Below are 20,750 nucleotides of genomic sequence, written 5' to 3' on the forward strand. Positions count from 1 at the left end.
CGTTAACGGCCCCAACAAACATCAGAATCCATTCGGACTCAGGGTCAGGCCCCTCCTCCGGGATCGGTTCCTCACAATCTTTCGATTTGAGAAACATGATGTCCTCATCAGGGAACTCAAATTTCATCGGTTGATAATCCTCAATGGGTTGCTGGGCGAGGTAATTAGACAATACACTCCCCTTAATTGCTTTCTGAGAGGTGTACTGAATATCGTACTCAGTCAAAATCATTTGCCATCTCGCAACCCGTCCGGTCAATGCTGGCTTCTCAAATATATACTTGATCGGATCCATCTTGGAAATCAACAAAGTGGTATGAACCAGCATATACTGTCTCAGTCGGCGAGCAGCCCATACCAAAGCGCAGCAAGTTTTCTCGAGCAGTGAATATCTTGTTTCACAGTCGGTAAACTTTTTGCTAAGGTAGTAAATTGCATGCTCTTTTCGACCAGACTCGTCATGCTACCCCAGTACGCACCCCATAGACCCCTCGAGGATTGTCAAGTACAAAATTAACGGTCGTCCCTCCACAGGAGGCATCAGAATCGGAGGCTCCTGCAAATATTCTTTTATTTTTCCAAATGCCGCTTGGCAATCGTCATTCCACCTGACCGTTTGATCTTTTCTCAACAACTTGAATATGGGTTCACACGTGGCTGTTAGATGAGATATGAACCGTGAAATGTAGTTCAATCTACCTAAGAAACCACAAACCTCCTTCTCTCTCCTCGGTTCAGGCATTTCTTGTATTGCTTTTACTTTAGCAGGATCAACCTCGATTCCTCTTTCGCTTACAATAAACCCCAACAACTTACCGGACCGCACTCCGAAAGTGAACTTATTCGGATTCAACCTCAGTTTGAATTGTTTCAATCGTTCAAACAGCTTGGCCAAGTCTACCAAATGCCCCTCCTCTGCTTGGGACTTTGTTATCATGTCATCAACATAGCATTCGATCTCATGATGAATCATATCATGAAACAAAGTCACCATAGCTCTTTGATACGTGGCACCAGCGTTCTTGAGACCGAATGGCATCACCTTATAACAAAAAGTGCCCCACGGTGTGATGAACGTTGTTTTCTCCATATCATCTGGCGACATTTTGATTTGATTATAGCCAGAAAAGCCATCCATGAAGGAAAACACCGAGAATTGAGTTGTATTATCTACCAACACATCGATGTGAGGTAATGGGAAATCATCCTTCGGGCTAGCTCTATTCAAATCCCGGTAGTCCACACACATCCTCACCTTTCCATCCTTCTTCGGCACCGGCACAATGTTCGCGACCCAAGGCGGATAATTAGTGACAGCTAGGAAACCATCATCCAACTGCTTTTGTACTTCCTCTTTAATTTTCATGGCCATCTCGGGTCGAGTTCTGCGCAACTTCTGTTTCACTGGAGGACAGTCTTCTCTCAATGGGAACTCATGTACAACGATATTGGTATCCAACCCAGGCATATCTTGGTAGGACCAGGCGAAGATATCAACATACTCTTTCAACAGCGCTACCATTCTGCTCTTGACATTTACCTCCAAATTGGCCCCAACCTTTACTTCCTTCCTGACCTCCTCGGTACCCAGATTCACAATCTCGACTTGCTCTTCGTGCGATTGAATCACCTTCTCCTCTTGTTTTAACAACCTGGCTAACTCTTTCGGCAATTCACAATCTTCTTCGCCTTCTTCTTCGGCATGATAGATCGGATTGTCGAAGTCATATAAAGGTGTAACAGGATTGTTATCAATGAGATCCGGAGAATGATCGCATCTGCATGAATGTTGATTCATGCATTGCTTTAGAGCCGGAACGAGACAAACTAAAAGGAAGGAAAATGAAAATAACCATTGCCACTTTTATTTTATTATTTTTAAACTGCAAAAATAAATGAAAAACAGGGAACACCGCTTTTAATGCGAAAAACATCCATTTATTAATGATGCAAACATTGCAAAATGAAACACATGAGGTGGCCCTTACAATGAACCATTATGTTTCGGGCAAAACGTATGGCTTTCATGCAAACAGAATTGAAAAACAGAAATATTACTCTTCACGCAGAGTGACCGTGATGATCTTTTCGGCCTTCCAGTTCTAGATCTCCATCCCTGGTACGCACGGTTTTATCCACGAGTCGAACTCGCAGTCACTGTCAATTTCTTCACCCACCGCACAGACGCAATCTGGATCTAGCATTCCAGCACTGGTGAACGTGAACCGCTGACGACGTCCTCTATTCTGCTCAGACGAACCTTGGCCCGACTGATAACCAACCCCAAACCTATCTTTTTTCACCGTAATATCTACCATTCTTCCCCAACCTGGGGCTTCTCCGCTCTTCACCACTTCTACAGCCTGTCTATAAGAAGCAATGGACGACTTCCTCTCTTTCTCGGCAAAAATGGCATTCTCCACCTTGATGGTTTCAAACGCCTGACATGGTGTTTCAAATATTTCACCGTCCATTTCCACATATTTGGATGATGACAATAGGCTGACAAAAATATCCTCCTCCCCCCAATCAACTTTCTCAAATCGGAGACGTCCGCCATCCATCATTCTCTGAATCGTCTCCCTCAACATTACACACCCATTCGTAGTGACAGTGCAAGCAGCACAACAATTATCACAACCAGGGAAAACTCCACTCTTCATCAGACGTCTCTTGACCACAGACATTGGAGTCCTCAACTGATCCACATCCGTCACCTCTATTTTTCTCTTATCCTCTAGCATCACGTTCACCCCCATATGACCACGCATCGGCATGGGGTTAGCATTAACATTCGGCGTCGGTGCAAAATTGATGGCTTTAGAATCCACCAAATCTTGAACGACATGCTTAAAAGCTTTACAACCCTCAATGTTATGCCCGGGTGCACCAGAATGGAACTCGCACTTGACGTTCTCATCGTGATTTGCAGGCCCCTGATCTAGTCTTAACGGAGCCAACGTCCTCGGCTGAACCAACCCAAGATCCTTCAACTTCTTAAACAGAAAGGTATACGTCACGGGTGGCCTATTAAACTGACGATCTGTCATCCTTCTTCTCACTTGGCACCCAGCTCTCTGTGTTCTCTATTGAGGTGACTGTTGTTGCTGTTGTACAGATTGATCACCAACAGGAATTATTGCTGTAGCAGCATACGGGTGGTAACGATCCCTACTGTGTCCCCTTTGGGCATACACATCACTCGATTCACCCTCCTTCTTGAGCTGACCATTACCAAAGGGCTTCTTTACTCCAGAAACGGAGCATTTCCCTGTATTTTCCCCATTCTCAGCCAGCTTTCAATCCTCTCCACCTTCTCGGCGATTGCTTTCTGCCCCAAGGCGAACCCTTGCATGGCGTTGATCAACTCACTCATCTTCTCTTTCAGCTCAAGAATGTTAGCGTTGGGTGGATCCATCAGTCTGGGTTTGTTGCGTCTGGTAGGGTATCTGTGCGGACGAGCTACGTGCAGAGGAATGACTCGGCGTGCGCGAGCGATGATTCCTGTGTAAACCAAACATGTTAGATACTGACACCTGCAAAATAGAAGACAGGTTATTATGATCCATGCATGAATGCAATGTCTATACATATGAGGAACATTCTGTCCTTCGATTCTGGATTCATCGAGACGGATAATAATTTGACAATAACATTCTGACATCAGGATGTCTCTCAACCAGAATCCCAATCGAGAATGTACCCTGAGTATGGATAGACATGAGTTAGATGCGGATGAATGAAAAATGGGAATGATGCAGATGCATGAATGCAATGCAAAGTGCCATCCTCCAAGTCATCTGAACATCAACTGTACTGGATTCTGGTCTCTGAACTGATCACAACCATCTGAGGGACCGAGTAACCACAAATTCAACTTGGGAGTTCCGAAATAAACGGAACCGGAGGATACATCACCATCATCACAGGTAAATTACTGACCAAATAGCAACAAGATCCTCTGAACAAGTACCCTCAAATTCAACCCGGGGATCCAAAATAAACGGAACCCGCTGATAAACACCACAGACAGAACTCCGGCATGTCAGAAATAAATATCCATAAATCCAACTGAACCAAAGTCACCATCAAAGAGTCACCAACAGAACCTGTATCTGTAAGAATCAAACCCCTCCCCTCACAGGTGAATTCTAATAAGGTCATCCTAAGGCGGATAATGGTCTCGACAATCAGACAAGATACTCAACGGGTTTGCCCTTTCAGGTGTGTCGTGCAGCTCTCATAAGATCATCTAAACCAAAGATCCGGGAAAGAAAGGTCACCGAAGTCAACAGCTCAAAAGAGGTAACCCAACCAAAGTGAACTACTCCACCCGGAAGGGCTCCCTCAAAAGAACCTCGTCCGGTTGTGGTATGTCACGTCGCAACAACATGCTAACTCCACATGTGCAGAGACATGAGACCACACTAATCCTAGGTGTATACTCGGGCCTGGGTTTTAGCCCCACTCAGAACACCCACCCCAAATCATAGGAACCACACCTGTCCAAAATCCAGCACAGTGATAATATGATGCATGCAAACATATATGCAAATATATACAATCACAGTATAATAATCACAAATGCAATAAATAAAGCAGTAAAAGCAACCCAAACTACCCTAGAGAGCGCTAGGATTGACTAGCTTAGGGAAGATGGACCAGCAAGAGGTCAACTTCGATCCCCAGCAGAGTCGCCAGCTGTCGCAACGCGAAAAACAACCGGCGGAAAAAATACAGAGCCGCCACCGACGTTATTCATCCTATGACGGAAAGGGAGCGCAGGACTAACCTAAGAAAGGGAAAGGAACGGTCTTACGACCAGAGATTATAAGGCACGGGAGTCGGTTACCCAAGGGGAAGGTATTAGCACCCCTCACGTCCGCCGTACTCGACGGGATCCACGCTCAAAAGAATAGGAAAAAGTTGCTAATAAAACTGCTCAAAGAAATTGCACAAACCGGAATGATAAAACAGGTGAAAGAAGAAAGAAAACGGAGGAAGTGGACTCGGCAGGATATCACATCCTAGGCCTACGTAGTTTGTCAGAAACAAACATCAGAGTCGACGTAGTTCGGGGAAGGGAGGCATGCTCGCTAAGACATCGCGTCCTATGCCTACGTATCTCATCTGGAATGAGAATCAAAGTCGTCGTAGTTCGGCTAACGCACGCTGAAACAAAACACCAAAACGGGACGCTGAGACGTCAAAAGAAACACTCAAAAGGAAACAGAATCCCAATACATGGACTTACACCCGACTCCTAACAACACAAAGGAAACAGAATGCCAATACATGGACTTACACCCGACTCCTAACAACAACAAACGCAAACAGGAAACAGAATGCCAATACATGGACTTATATCCGACTCCTAACAACAACAAACGCAAACAGGAAACAGAATGCCAATACATGGACTTATATCCGACTCTTAACAACAACAAACGCTAACCAGCGAACACCAAAGAAAAAGGTTCTCCGTGCGAACCATAACAAAGTAACCAAATACTCAAAGATGAACCCCAAAGGTGAACAGAAGAAAACCCCAAAGATGATAACCATCATCACAAATGAACCCCGAAATGAATGACAACCGTCATAAATGAACCCCAAAGATGATAAACATCATCACAAATGAACCCCAAAGATGATAACCATCATCACAGATGAACCCCAGTGTGAACCCCAAATGAATAACAGAAGAAAACCCCAAGGTATAAACATACCACACACACCTGCTGAATAAACCTGGTACTCACACCAAAGCGTACAAACAAAGGGTGAACACACACACAACAAAGAAACAGGGTGGACAAACAATGCCTAAAAAAAAATAAAAGGGTGAACACACACACAACAAAGAAACAAAAAAAGAAAAGGTTGCCCGGAGAGATCTCGCTCGATCTTCTGCCTACGTATCTCATCTGGTATGAGAATCAGGGCGACGTAGTTCCCCTTAACAGGGGTACAACACTCTCCTAACCAGAGACCAGGGAAACAACAAACTAATAGGGAGACTAAGACTCGAGCCTAATAGTTGTCATGCAATCAATAATCCCTAAGTTGAGGTCTCTAACAGAATCCTAACTCACACAGGAAGCAAGTCAATTCAGACAACAAATAAACATCAACACAAGTGATCAAACATCACACACTATATCCATACAAGTGTCTCAAACAATGGGTGGGCTTTAGTCAAGAGGGGTCATATCAACCTCGACAAACAAGCCAAATTGTACAAGTGTAGTTTGTAGCTCTTAACCACTAACATTGAGAGTTAGGGTGAAGCTTATCAAAGATGGAAATGAGGATGAGACCTCATGCTCTTAACCCTGGCCTGGGTGAGCTTATGATAAAGAAAGCGTGGGGATCCAGAATGAGGGATCCTATTCCACTTGACTGACACTGGACAAATGATCTTGGGTATTTGTTCAAGAGCATCAGCACGTAGTGCGAGCATAATGAACGACTCACTGAATAACGGGGGATTGATTGCTAATCCCTTTTATCCGTCAATTGCCTCTTCACTTAGGAGGACTTATCAAGTAGCACTTGCCTCATTTAGAGGTCTTTGGCACAAATGTAAACAATCACAAACAGAGCCTCTTACGAAGGACTTCAGCCAAAATGCCTGCCAAAAAGGTGACATGACTTCCAGACTACATGGAGTAAGAGAATAGCTACCTAAGTGGTGTATCAATCACAATCCAAAGCTCAAGAACGAGCTAAAAGCAAGCAACTAATGTACCTGTACAAAAGCTGAACAGTTAATATCTCAGACAACCAATCAGAAAACACACAGTGAAACCAATCAACTGTACACAATTCAATGAGCAATGGTCAAGCAATCAAATGAAGCAATGAGCTCAACTCATCAACTTAAATCCCTACAAAACACAAAGAAGTCAGAACACGATCCAATTTGCATCTCAAAAGGTGAGCAACTCAACCATTAATGCTAAGTGTCCAAACCTGAAACACAAGTCAAGGTTAGTTCATGTACAAAACAATAGTACAAAGACTAGGTTCAAAACCAAACCAAATGATCAAACCAGAAGTCAATCTTTTGCACAAAGCAAGTTCAAACATGTCACAAGATGTCCTCAAAAGGACCAGCATCAATTCACAAAGCAAGGGCATCAAATGATCCATGTAAATCAATGACCAACAAATGAGCACAAAGTGGATATCCAAATTAGAAAATCCAAATCAGAACAGAAAAGCATGCAATGGCTATGAAATTTTTTATGCAAGTTTCTCATGTTATGAACAAACAATGTGCAAAATATCAAATCCATAAGAGCTCAAATGATAGGTGAACAAAAATACACAAATGCAATGCCAAAAATGTGACACAAATTGTCACATTATATCTTCATGTGTCAAAACCAGTGATAGCATATGATAAAAATTCCAAACCATTTATCAAAAATTCATATCACAAGTGGAGATTAAGCACACAAAAATTCAGATCAATTGGATCAACACATAGCATTTCACAAAGTAATGAACATAGCATATCAATTTGGCATAAGGTTCAATCAAAAAATCCAAAATAAAAATCCAGAAACAAACAATTCATGAAATAAATGCTATAAAAAACTAGAGATCAAAACAAGATCATGAAAAAAAATTGACTCAATTTGGAGCATTTTACTATTTTTTATGATTTTTTAAAGATAAGTAAAATAATAGGGAATATTAAAACAAAATGGAGGGAAAATAATATTCAAATTAAATCCAGAATAAATCTCCACCACATGATCAGGCGCGAAAAGCGATCAGATGGCTCACATTCAAACATGTAAAACGCATAGTTTCATTATCAGCGTGGCAAGCATAGTCAGCAAGTCAACAAACACATGGCAAGGTCAAGCAAACGGTATCCAATGAAACACACACATAAGCGACTACATGGCAACACGCAAGCAACCAGTAAGGCCAAATGAAACGAATCGTTTCATTAATCTACTTGGCACGCACACTCATCAGTCTCCTCAATACGTGGCCAGGTCAAAGCATACACAGCCAATGAAATTGCCAAACACGCGCTTACATGGAAGCCACGCAGGATAAACCCTAGCCAGGAACCAGACGGCGGTAACAACCGTCTTCTCCGGCCATCCAGGCGGCGGAGATCAATGAAATTTTTCCAGAAATTGGCAAATGATACACCGTTCGAAAGATCTTTCAACCAGGAGTTCAAATATCATATTCAATTCATCTAAATCATCATGTATCGCACGGATCGAGCAAAAACATTTTCAAGATGCAAACTGAATGTTCATCATACAGCTTCAATATTCATCCATTTTCAAAATTAAACATATCAGCATGCTCAGCAATGCAAGATCTACACAATCATGTACATAAAACAGCAAAATATAAGGATCGAATTTTCACCTACTTGAAATGCAGTGCTATGAACTCGTGTCCTCAGGCTTCCAAACTCTCCAGATCTCTTCCTCTATGCTTGACTAGAAGCTTTGTGCAAGAAACAGCAGCTGAAACCACTCGAATCCAGCTCAAATTCAGAAATCCATTGACATGTTCATGTGCTCGATCTGCTTGAATCTGGACAGAATTCTTCAAACCACGCGTTGATTCTTGCTCAGTGATGCTCCTAGGATACGCCGGTTTCTATCGACGATTCATTAAGGATTTCTCTAAAATAACCAAACCACTAACTGGCTTATTAATGAAAGACGTTGAATTCATCTTCGATGAAAAATGCTTATAAGCGTTCGAACATTTGAAAATCATCTTATTACCGCACCTATTATGCAACCACCTGATTGGAGTAGACCATTTGAAATAATGTGTGACGCTAGTGACTATGTTTTAGGTGCATTCTTAGGACAAAGAAAAGACAAAAAGCTTCAGGCGATTTATTACGCAAGTAGAACCTTAGACCATGCACAAATGAACTACGCCACAACAGAAAAAGAACTCCTATCTGTCGTGTTCGCATTAGATAAATTTCGTTCTTACTTAGTAGGAGCAAAAATAATTGTCTATACTAGTCACGCTGCAATTAGGTACTTATTAAGTAAAAAGGACGCTAAATTGAGACTCTTAAGATGGATTATGCTCCTACAAGAATTCGACTTAGAAATTAAAGACAAGAAAGACACCAACAATGTAGTAGCTGACCACCTCTCTAGAAATGAGGATATGAAACCTAAACAAGTGCCTATCAATGACGATTTTCCTTATGATCGACTTGTAGCCCAGTTAGGAAATAACATAACTGAATTCTCTTTAACTTATAATGATACAGAAACTAATGAAGTTGTGGAAGCAATTTATGCCAAAACCGCACTGCCATGGTACGCTGACTTTGTCAACTACCTAGCAGCCAGAGTACTTCCACCAGACCTAACCTACCAATAAAAGAAGAAATTCTTCCATGATCTAAAACATTACTATTGGGATGAGCCCCTTCTTTTCAAAAGAGGTGTCGATGGTATATTTCACCGATGTGTCCCCGAAGAAGAAGTAGACAATATCATATCCCATTGCCATTCTACACCTTATGGGGGGCATGCAAGCACTTCAAAGACTTGTGCAAAGATCTTACAATGTGACATATTTTGGCCTAATTTATGGAAATATGTCCACACTGCGATTATAAATTGCGACTGGTGCCAACATACTGGCAATATCTCTAGATGCGACGAGATGCCACTGAAAGGTATCTTAGAAGTATAAGTCTTTGATGTTTGGGGTATATATTTTATGGGACCTTGCCCATCATCTTTCGATAATAAATACATACTTGTTTTTGTCGATTATGTATCGAAATGGATCGAGGTTGAAGCCTCTCCTACAAATGATTCACGAGTAGTGATTAAACTCTTTAAAAATATATTTTTCCTAAATTCAGTGTGCAGAGACTTATAATTAGCGACGATGGCTCCCATTTCACTTCAAATATCTTTGAAATACTTTTGCTCAAATATGGAATCCAACACCGAGTAGTGACACCTTACCACCCTCAAACGAGTGGACAAGTAGATATTTCTAATCGAGAAATTAAGAAAATATTAGAGAAAACCGTTACAACCTCTAGGAAAGATTGGTCTTTAAAACTTCATGAAGCTATGTGGGCTTACAAAACAACTTACAAGACTCTGACAGGAACCACACCATTTAAACTAGTTTATAGTAAATCATGTCATCTGCCGGTAGAATTAGAACATCAAGCTTATTGGTCCATTAAGACCCTCAACTTGAATTATACTTTCGCAGGCAAAAAAAGGATTTTAGATATCCATGAATTAGAAGAACTTAGACTAGATGCTTATGAGAATGCCTGAATCTATAAAAAGAGAACTAAATAGTGGCATGATAAACGTATATCAAGGAAAAAGTTCAATGAAGGAGACGTAGTATTTCTCTTTAACTCTCGACTGAAACTTTTCCCAGGAAAACCTTGTTCTAGATGGTCCGGCCCTTTCGAGGTTATGGAAGTATTTCAAAGCAGAGTCGTAGAAATAAAAATTAAATCAAAAGAGACATTCATTGTAAATGGGCAGCGCCTTAAGCATTATCACAATGTAGAAAATAAGGATTACTTTTTTAATTACAAATTAGAAGAGTTGCCCGCTCTTTCAGAAGAATAAACTTAGAATTAATGTCGAGCTCCCGACATTAAAAGAAGCATTGTGTGGGAGGCAACCCACAAATTTTAGATTTTATGATTTTAGATTTTTAATTTTTAATTTTTCTTAGTTTTCACCTGAATGTTACACGGTATATTCTTTTGTATTGACCATTACTAACTTAATTTATGTCTACTTTCCGGCTAACATAGCATAAGCTAATTGATCTTACTAACTTTAGAGATGAAACAAGTAGACACTATGGATATCACTTTCAAGACAAGAGCCCAGAGGAGGCGCTTTGAAATTCTTGCTCAGAGAGAGATGACACTGACCATTTACCATGATGGACTCAGCCTGACTAAACTAGGAATCAGAGATAGTGTCATGTATCTGCTAAACCAGTTAGGTTGGGACAATTTTGCTGTGGGAAGATGATTTAGCTCTTACCGTAGCCTGACCTTTGAGTTTTTGAGTTCACTTTCCTATGACCCTACCCGAGGAATATGATTTAACAAAGGACTTGTCATTTTTAGGTTGTTTGGTATTGACTATCGTTATAACCACTGTGAACTAGCTGAACTTCAACTTGACTACTTTTGGGGTAGTATTACTGAAAACCATCACCCTGAGCCAAATAACATGTTTTTTGGGAACATCCACAATCCAGTTATCAATTACTTTCACAAAATCCTAGCCCACGCCTTATTCGGAAGATAGGAAAGCGTCATTTTTGTGTCCCGATATGAGTTATTCATTTTATTATGTGCTTCCCAGTCCAAGCAGGTTAATGCTGCAACATTTGTGCTAGCCAACCTGAATCGGATTGCACATGATGCCCATGGACCTATCCTTGTAGGAGGCCTAGTCACTATGATTGTTGATGCTATAGGTCTTAGATACCCTCTTGCTAGATTCACTCCTCTAGGCGTAATCCGACCTATGAACCTTCACTTATGTGTTAATCGCGACATCATAAGAAACTTAGGTCTTGATAAGTTTGAATATCTAATTAACAATGAGGTAGTACAACTTTTACTTTGCCAAACCATGAAAGGACGAGTGTGCACAACCAAGACAATTGGCTTTATAACTTATAAGGTCAAAATGAATCACCCTCTCCACCTGGAACACCTCAAATCTATGATAACTATGATGTCCCTCTCTTTGATGCTGCTTCATTTGCTCATGCTGCTCATATCACTCCCCCTACCGATTATACTGTTGAAATTAACACCTTACAGACGGAAGTTGCTAGCCTTAAAGGAGAGTTTACCACTTTGCTCGTGGATTTCCACGACTTCATGGATGTAGCCAATGAGCATTTCGATCAAATTTTTCAACAAATTTACTCCATTTATAGATTTTCCGAGCCTAATATCAGACGTCGTAGTGGCTAATCGCATTATATACTACCGCATTTCTGACCCATCCATTTGAACAGTGAGGGCATTGTTCTATTTAAGTGTGGGGAGGATAACATTTATTTCCAGTTTTTACTAAGTTAGGATATCATTTGCTTTCTAATTATGATTTCCTTTCTTTCCAGTTTTTATTTTTCAAATTTTATCGAGCTACCGACGCAAAACTAGGGTTGCGTGGGAGGCCACAATTTTTCATTTTAGTAATGCAATATTTCTTATTTCCATCAATTATTTTTGTCATCTTTTATATGCTTTCCTTTATTTCTCATAGTCCAAATAATCTACTCATGTCCATAATGTCGTTTTATCGATTTTACATGAATAATATTGCATTAGAACAACCTTATGAACATCTACACAGCCTTGACACAACGAAAAAATCAATTTTCTGCACATTTTACACCCACGGCGCTCGCCATTAGGCTAATGGTGTTTGCCATTAGCATTTAAAAAAAAATTACGCATTATAGGCCAATGGAGTCCGTCGTTGTTCCTCAGAGACAGAATACGTTTTAAAACTTCCCCGCATGATTTTTTTCAATCCCACTCTCATAAACCACCACATATTCATTGTTTTACCTCTTCACTACCTCCTTGACCTCCCAACTTCACTCTAACTCATCCTATCTCATTAAAATCTCTCACTCACCTTCATTTTTTTCCAACTTCCTTCATCTTCAACTTATTCCATTCTCCACCACAAACCCTTATCAAATTTTAATTCATCTTCAAAATGCCTCTGAGAGTCGTTAGATCGAGAAGGGAAATCAATTTTATGGAAATAGAATTCACAGAAGGAATGGAAGGAGAAAACTAGAGATCTAGGTATGCAAAACTATTCAACCATGAAGTCACACCGACTAGGTATGCTCACGAAACTGCTTTGGGTGATTTAGGGTTGTATAATAGTGTTAGATGGATGTTAGGAAACTTAGGAATTTCTGAGTTATGTGCCATGACAAGTCCTACGTATGTTAGGATTACCTATGAATTTCTAAGTTCCTTTTACTATTCCACTCAACCCAGGGTAACACGCGTCTCAGGTACTGTTAAATTTAGGATGTTCAATGTAAGCTATGAGTTTAACTAGAACCAAATTGCTGATTTGCTTCATTTCCCTCATGGGGAAGGTTGGGCTTGCGAAGGGCCCATAGAAAGCGAGTGGGCACTTCACGCTTTCCGCTTCTGGAAGTGACTATCTGGTGAGACCTCCAATGATTAGGAAGGTATCAAATCCACTTGCATTCACAACCCATCATTTCACTATTTACACCGCATTCTAGCTTATATAAATTTTGGACGAGAAAATAATGGCAAAGTCAATTCCAAAGAGCTTTATTTTCTACATTGCGCACTTGCACTAGCACGAGTTAATCTCACACCTTTTATGCTTGCACATATGCAATTTGTTGCTCTCAGAACTACAAGTGTTATCTGCATCGGAGGGTTGATCACCTCTTTAGCCCTTGTGATGAATCTTCATGATGAGCTGGCCACGCTAGTGCCATTGCCCACACCCTTTCTTGATAAGGATGCCTGCTACAGTATGCGCATGATAAGTAACAAACAAGATGGCAGGTATTATCTGATGGGGGGGACTTTTATCGCTTTCTATATTTTTCTTATTTACTGCTTTCTAGTTTAATTTTTTGTTTTCATTTTATTTGCTTTTGGCCGAGTCGTAACATGTGATGTTGAGTCCTGTTTGCATGATTTTGTTTCACTTGTTATCGAATTCCCTTAGATTTAACCCCAACAAATTATTTTTTTCACTTTGATTCATGAAAGTATTTAGGTTGTCACACTTTAGGCTTGTTAGAAAAACAGAGGAAAGTTTCAGTAACACCGATACCGTTGTAACACCCTAATCCCCCTCGTTATGTGATATTGATTTGAGTAACCATTATGCTAATACCTTAGGATCTGAGTTTTCAAAGTAGCTCATATGTATTTTATAATAGAAGTCAACATCGTCCTTATGCACGCACTACGTAAGTAACCGATGCAAATATGTGTATGATCTCTAAGCCAAATTGAAAAGAAATTGAAAAAAAAATTGAGATAGAAAAAAAATGAACGATAGGATATGTTCCCTCTAAGTTAGGCGGTTCTCACCCAACCACGTAGCCTAACGGAGCAGACTCTTTGAATTAGATGAGCCAAGAAAAAGAAGGAAAAAAAGAGAAGAAGGTTCAAAATGAGATCATTAAGCACTAACAGGTTAACTTACTATGTACGAGAAGGGATAACGGGCTTAATGTGATTGCACTTGAATGAAAAGGAGTGAAAGAGAGCGAGAGACATAGGTTGAGTTATAATGGCATGATTCGGATTGGTTTGCATAAAGAGGGAGTTTTTGAAAAATTGTGTTGTTGTGGTATCCTTGGTCTTGATTTCTATTCCCAGTTGATTTAACATAGCCTAGCAGTTGCATACATTAGAGTCTTATGTGTTTTTGTTTCGAACTGTGCTTAATTAATTTTCATCCGAGTTGGTTTATTGCTTGAGGATAAGCAATGGTCTAAGTATGGGGGAGTTTGATAGCATGAAAATGCATCATGTTTTTAAACTCATTTCGCATGTTATTTATCGTTATTTTACTAAGTTTTGTCATTGTTACGTCTTGTTCTGTCCATGTTTCAGGTACTTGTTAATTATGAAGAAAAGTTCAAAATGCAGCATTCTGGTGCATCGCATCCGCCATGGCCTTATGGCATCAACCATGGCACCAGAGCACGTCAGCCTCTTCACTAAAGCTCACGGCGTCCGCCATGAGCCTTGTGGTGACCGCCATATGCCTTCAGAAACAAAATACGTGAAAGTGGGTTGGACTCACTCCTTCCCACTTCCCTACTTTTCCTCAACTATCTTGGAATGTTAATAAAGAAGTCTTACAATGTTGTAGCTATATATAAGACGCTCTTGTACCTAGTTTTCGATATCCAGAGATATAGGCGAAACGCTGTCAGTTTAGTTTTAGCATAAATTATATTTTTAAGTGATAATCACTCGATTGAGTGATTACCACAAATTAGTCTTAGGATTTGCTTGTACTCTTGGGTCAACAATCTTGCTGCTATAATTGAAGTTTATTCCAGTTCCACCTTTATTTTCAGTCCCACATTTATTTTCCAACATTTACAGGTTCTTTATTATATCGCTTTATTATTATTATTATTATTATTATTATTATTATTATTATTATTATTATTATTATCACATTCTATAATTGTGTTTAGCATGTTGTTTTCAATTGCAATTACTATGTTTAAGTTGTTTTCAACTAAGTTCATGTCTAGCTAAACCGTTTTGAGTTAGGTTTGTGAGGACCGTTGTTTTCGACGGGACTCAGTAATGAAGTTGGTTTAAGGTCTTTATTAAATTCTGTTTTGGTCTTTATTTCTAAGTTAAAATTAATACAATTTGTCACGAAAGTGAGAATAAATTAAGGTTCGAGTCGGCACTGCGAGAGTGTGGGGGTCGAACTAGATAGTACGAATGAGTCATCGATCCTAAAGAGGGCGTGAGCGTTTTAGGCATCAATTAGGATTCGTTCAGTTTTCAAAATGCGTTTCTTAATTAAAATGGGCGAGCGAGAGAAAAATCTCATGGCTGGGGAGCATGGTTTTATTTAATAGCGCAAGAGTGTGAGGTTTAGTCGTTAAACTGATATTTTATAATGAATACGATTTAACCGTAAGTCTGAGTCAATCCGTTGCAGAGTCCCTGAGGTGCGTGGAATCCACATTTCAGTTTCTCTCTCTTTATTATCATATTTTATAAGTTAACTTTAGTTTCAGTTTTTATTCATTTAACCAATGAAATAATTCGCCTTAGCTTTACATAGCATCGATAGATAACATTAGTTTGATTATTAGTCCCTGTGGGTTCGATATCTTTTAACACTACGTGATAAACTGTGCATATGCAGTTAGTAATCCGACAAACTCATATAGTCAGGCGATCAAAACCCTAGCTCCTAGGGGGAGGTTCTTGCCATCCATCTTGCCATACATGTCATATGAGAATCATCCACCTGACCTACATGTCCACCTGCTTGGGATTTCATATGGGTCAATGTTAGTCCAGACAACCATCCATATGGCGATTTCATGACTCATGGGTCTTTGATTCATGTTTTCATCAATGCATTGATTCTTTGATCCTTGATTTGTCATTTTGATCCATTACAATTCAATCCATCAAAAGACATCATTGTGGGCTCATCTATCCATTGAATCAGGTTCATTCATATGGCTTTGAACATTTGTTTCAATTCATTATTCATTCAATGCCTTACATTACACAAGTCCATCTTTTGCACAAGAAATCTAGTCTAAAACTTACCGTTGACTTTGGTCAACAGTTGACTTTTTGGTCAACAAATTGACCAAAGTTAACCATCTTCTCTAACCCATTTTCTAGGCCATTTTGTTCATGTCATTTCTAACAAGCCGATCCATGTCGTTTTTGCTACCAACTTTTAATTCAAATAAACATGACTTGTGGTTGTCCCACATTTCAATTTACAATCCTTACATAAAAAAATTTCAATCATTTTACCAACACATTTTTAAGTCATATTTAAAACTACCATCCAATTTACATCTTCATTCAAGCCACACATTCCAAACCAGTCAATTCCCGAATGCATTCCATAAAATCAAGCATTTCCTAAGCCAATTTTCCAACATCCCAATTCACTTTACATTTCATTCCAATTTGCAATTCAAATTATATTTCAATTCACCTTTCCATGTTACTCATTCTCACTAAATTATGAACAAACTTTTGTCCAATAGCTTAATCCATTTTACATTTCAATTTAAATGACAATTTAAATTTACATTTCAACTTTGCTTTATACATCCAAATAACAACATACCGTTTTAAATTCATATCCCATAAACTATTTTCAATCATTTTTCATAACAAAATTTTCTTTTCTTCAAATCCATTGTTCATTACATTATTCATATTACAATTTACTATAAAATTACAAAGTTCCCAATCTAATCTGTGCCAAGTTGCAAAACCATGCTAACCTCTCGTACCCGACCTGCAAACATCATGAACAATGCATCAGCAGTACGAAAAAGATCCAACACATCCAAGCATACACAATCTAAAACAAACATCTCAGCTTATGATCACATAGCTACCATGTTAACTCACCACATTAAGTCAAAACATTAAATACACATAAGGATTTTCATTAGCCTTCCCATAAACTAACAATTTTTCCAGAACTAGCTAACAACATTTACAACAAACCATAAATGCAAGTTTTTCCTATAGCATCCAAATAACATAACACCAATGCATACTTTAACTTCAAACATTCAAAATGGTAATTGGGCACGATCACATACAATTATCATAAGTATTTGATTTTAGTTTTGAATGTATCCATTCCATAACTAACCTAAATATATTTTTGTTCATGTTAAACCACCATATCCAAATGTTGTTCAGTTCATGCAGTTCACACAGACCAAGTAAATTAACACTGCCATCAAAACGGTCACACCATATAGAAGCAACTACCTACCTCCATTTGGCAGACTTTTAACAGGGAAACTATATGTTGAGCTTGCTATGCACCGACCTTGAAATATTTGTTGAAGAAAGCTTATCAGAATGCACAATGGTAATACTTGTCGTGACAAGTAAAACTAACATGTCAGCAATTGCGTTTGGAACATCATAACTGAATTTTTGAATTCAGACTACCAACTGAAAGAATCAGAAACGCATCAACCAAATAATTAATGAAAATTCAAAAATCGAGCAATTGAAAGCAGACTCCATAACAGAAGCTAAAAACCAAAGACAATTTAACTTAATTTCAAGTTCATTATAATTTCAATTTGAATTTCATTTATAACTAACCTAAAACTAATTTCCATCTAACTCTTAATTCCAAGGTGATTTGAAGTGAATTTCGATTGCAATTTAGGAGGCATTTCTAACTGAATAAGAATTTGATCGAATTTGGGATTCAATTTCCAGGTCGAATCAATTTTTTAGTTTAGGCAACGACGAATCCTTGGCTTGAGGTTAAATTTGAGTATGAAGAACTTTGCTGAGATGTTATGTTTACGCGTGCGCATGTTGCAGATGGCTTTTCGGGGCAGTTCGTTTGGCCTTGTTCTTTAGGCCCGAATAGTGAGCCTTCTTCACTCCGGGAACACCTCCCTTTGCTGGGGTGTGGAGCATGGGCTTTGTATCCAAGGCCCAAGCAAGCCTTTACCAATACACACTCCCTTCACATACATGTACCTTTTTCTAATATATTAGTGTAATATTAATTTTAATTTAGCTAATATTTTTAATTAATTTCTGAATTAATAGTTTTACTTTCTATTTTGATTGACATAATTATGACTAATTGTGATTAGTTGTAATTTTAGGCCAACTCTATTTTAATTAGTTAATTATGGTTTAATTAGTCAATTATGATCAGTAGATATTTATGATTAATCGATAAATAAAATTTTAGGGTTTAGTTAAACTTAGCCTAATTTCATTCTCATCACTTATCCATGTATCATTTCTAATTGATTAATTAGTTTTAATTAATTATGAATAATCCTGATGATTATTTCCATTTAATCCATTTTTGGAATATGACCATTTTGCCCTTAGGGCTTATAAATTCAAAATTTTACACATGATCCCTTAGCTTATGGTTTCAATTATATTTATCTTATTTTATTTAGTTGATTAATCCAATAGGTTTATTATTGTACCTAGTTCAACTATTATTTCACTCTCACTGATTAGTGTTGACCAAAGGACACTTTGGTCAACCAAATCTTTTGTATTATGCTGTAATTCCCTAAGCCTATTCTAGTGATCAAAAGACCTTTGATCACTTGATAGGGTAAGTCCATCGTGCTCAAGCTATATTGGAGGTGCTAAAACTCAAGAGCTCAAGACCTCAAGGTTCAAACGCAAGATCAAGACTTCAAAGTCAATACCAATCAAGCATAGCTAACAGAGTGGAATATTTCTCTAGCGCATCAAAGGTATCAACTACTTGTCAATCAAGATGAGAGTTACACACCATGAGCCTTAAGCAATGAAGAATGATGAGATGGAGTTTCTCCTACCCTTGTCTAGAGTACCTTTGCATACGGGGCGCAGACCCTAGCTATTCAAAGTGTTCACCTTCATTCATAGACTTTAGTGTAAGTAGAATAAAGTAATTGATAAGTCTTCTTCAAGCAAGTGTCAATCATCTAATGCTTCTCCAGAGAAGCATAATTGCATATCAATCCTTCTTCAACAATGAAACACCATTACTCTCTTCTTGGATTCAGTATTAGACTTTCCTCCTTGATGTACATACATCCTTTTAGGGATCATCATCTTAGGTTCACATACCCATTTCTTAATCAATTGCCTCATGTGTTGCCTATAATTCATATTATGGCATACTTTGTTTCTTTCCCATAAGGTACAGACCTTGGCATTCAACCCATGGAGTATAGACTTTGGCTTTGTTCCTTGCGTATAAGGTATAAACCTTGGCATCCTGCCTATGCATTTTAGATGTGGCATACCTTGTTGCTTGCCTATAAGGTACAAACCTTGGCATTTAGCCCATGAAGTATAGACTATGGCATTATTCTTGGCCTGTGAGATACAGACCTTGGCATTTAGTCCATGGAGTATATATTATGGCTTTGTTCCTTGTCTACAAGGTACATACCTTGGCATCTTGCCCGTACAGTTCAGATTGTGGCATTCTATTATTTGCCTATAAAAGGTGCAGACCTTGGCGTTCAGGCTATAGAGTATAGACTATGGATTTATTCTTTTCCTATAAGGTACAGACCTTGGCATCCTTCCTTACAGTTCAGACTATGGCACCTTTTATTCTCTGCCTATAAGGTACAGACCTTGGCATTCTTACCATATTGAGTTCAGACTATGACACCTTTTATTCTCTGCCTATAAGGTACAGACCTTGGCATTCTTGCCCTAATGAGTTCAGACTCTGGCCATCCTTATTTTGTCTATATAATTACATAATTTGACATATTATTTTGCCTTGTAGTTCAGGGTTTTAATACCTTCCCCTTGCATAACCGACTTCCTTACCCAGATTATCTCTTCCCCAGGGTTTTATCGATGTTTCCCCTTTCCTTCGGGAATAAAAAAAGTTCAATGGCGACTCTGTTATATGTTCAAGCATGCGATGCGTTCGGGTATATTTCCGCTAGCTTCAATATGATCATCCATGTACCTTGAAATGCAAGAAAATTCCAAGTGCACAAGTTTGTTCCAAGGGGTTTGACTAAAAAGTCAACATTTGAAGTCAAAATTCAAAGGATCACAACTCCTTTTATTTTCAACATTTTTGAATGCTTCTTTTTGTATATGACTATTCTCAATATCCTCTACAAATTATCTTTACATGAGAAGAGACAATTATGCTTGGAGGATCATAAAAAGTTTGGAGACATTATAGATCATTTGTGGACTTAGTAAAATTTGACCTATTTTTCTAGTGACTTTTTCTCAACTTTCAAGGTTCACAATTTCTTCAATTTTTAAAATTTGAGTATGACTCTTTTTGCACAATATCATTTGTGATACCCTCTACAATGTGTCTTCAAGGATCAAAGTCAAATTATGCTTGGAAGGCCATGTAATTCATTGAGACATTACAGGTCATTTTCAGCCATCTAGGACTTATAATTTTCTAAGT

At 38.7% G+C, this 20,750-nt stretch overlaps 1 long non-coding RNA gene across 1 annotated transcript; it reads right to left on the minus strand.

The window, feature by feature from the left end:
- Positions 1-16,873: 16,873 nt before the first annotated feature.
- Positions 16,874-17,917, minus strand: LOC127075047 (uncharacterized). The gene is made up of 2 exons (XR_007786169.1): positions 17,583-17,917; positions 16,874-17,090 (listed from the first exon to the last, which is right to left on the minus strand). It is a non-coding gene; the product is annotated as an uncharacterized LOC127075047 (long non-coding RNA).
- Positions 17,918-20,750: the final 2,833 nt, after the last annotated feature.

Source organism: Lathyrus oleraceus, chromosome 4, assembly GCF_024323335.1.
Source record: "Lathyrus oleraceus cultivar Zhongwan6 chromosome 4, CAAS_Psat_ZW6_1.0, whole genome shotgun sequence".
NCBI classification, from domain to species: domain Eukaryota; kingdom Viridiplantae; phylum Streptophyta; class Magnoliopsida; order Fabales; family Fabaceae; genus Lathyrus; species Lathyrus oleraceus.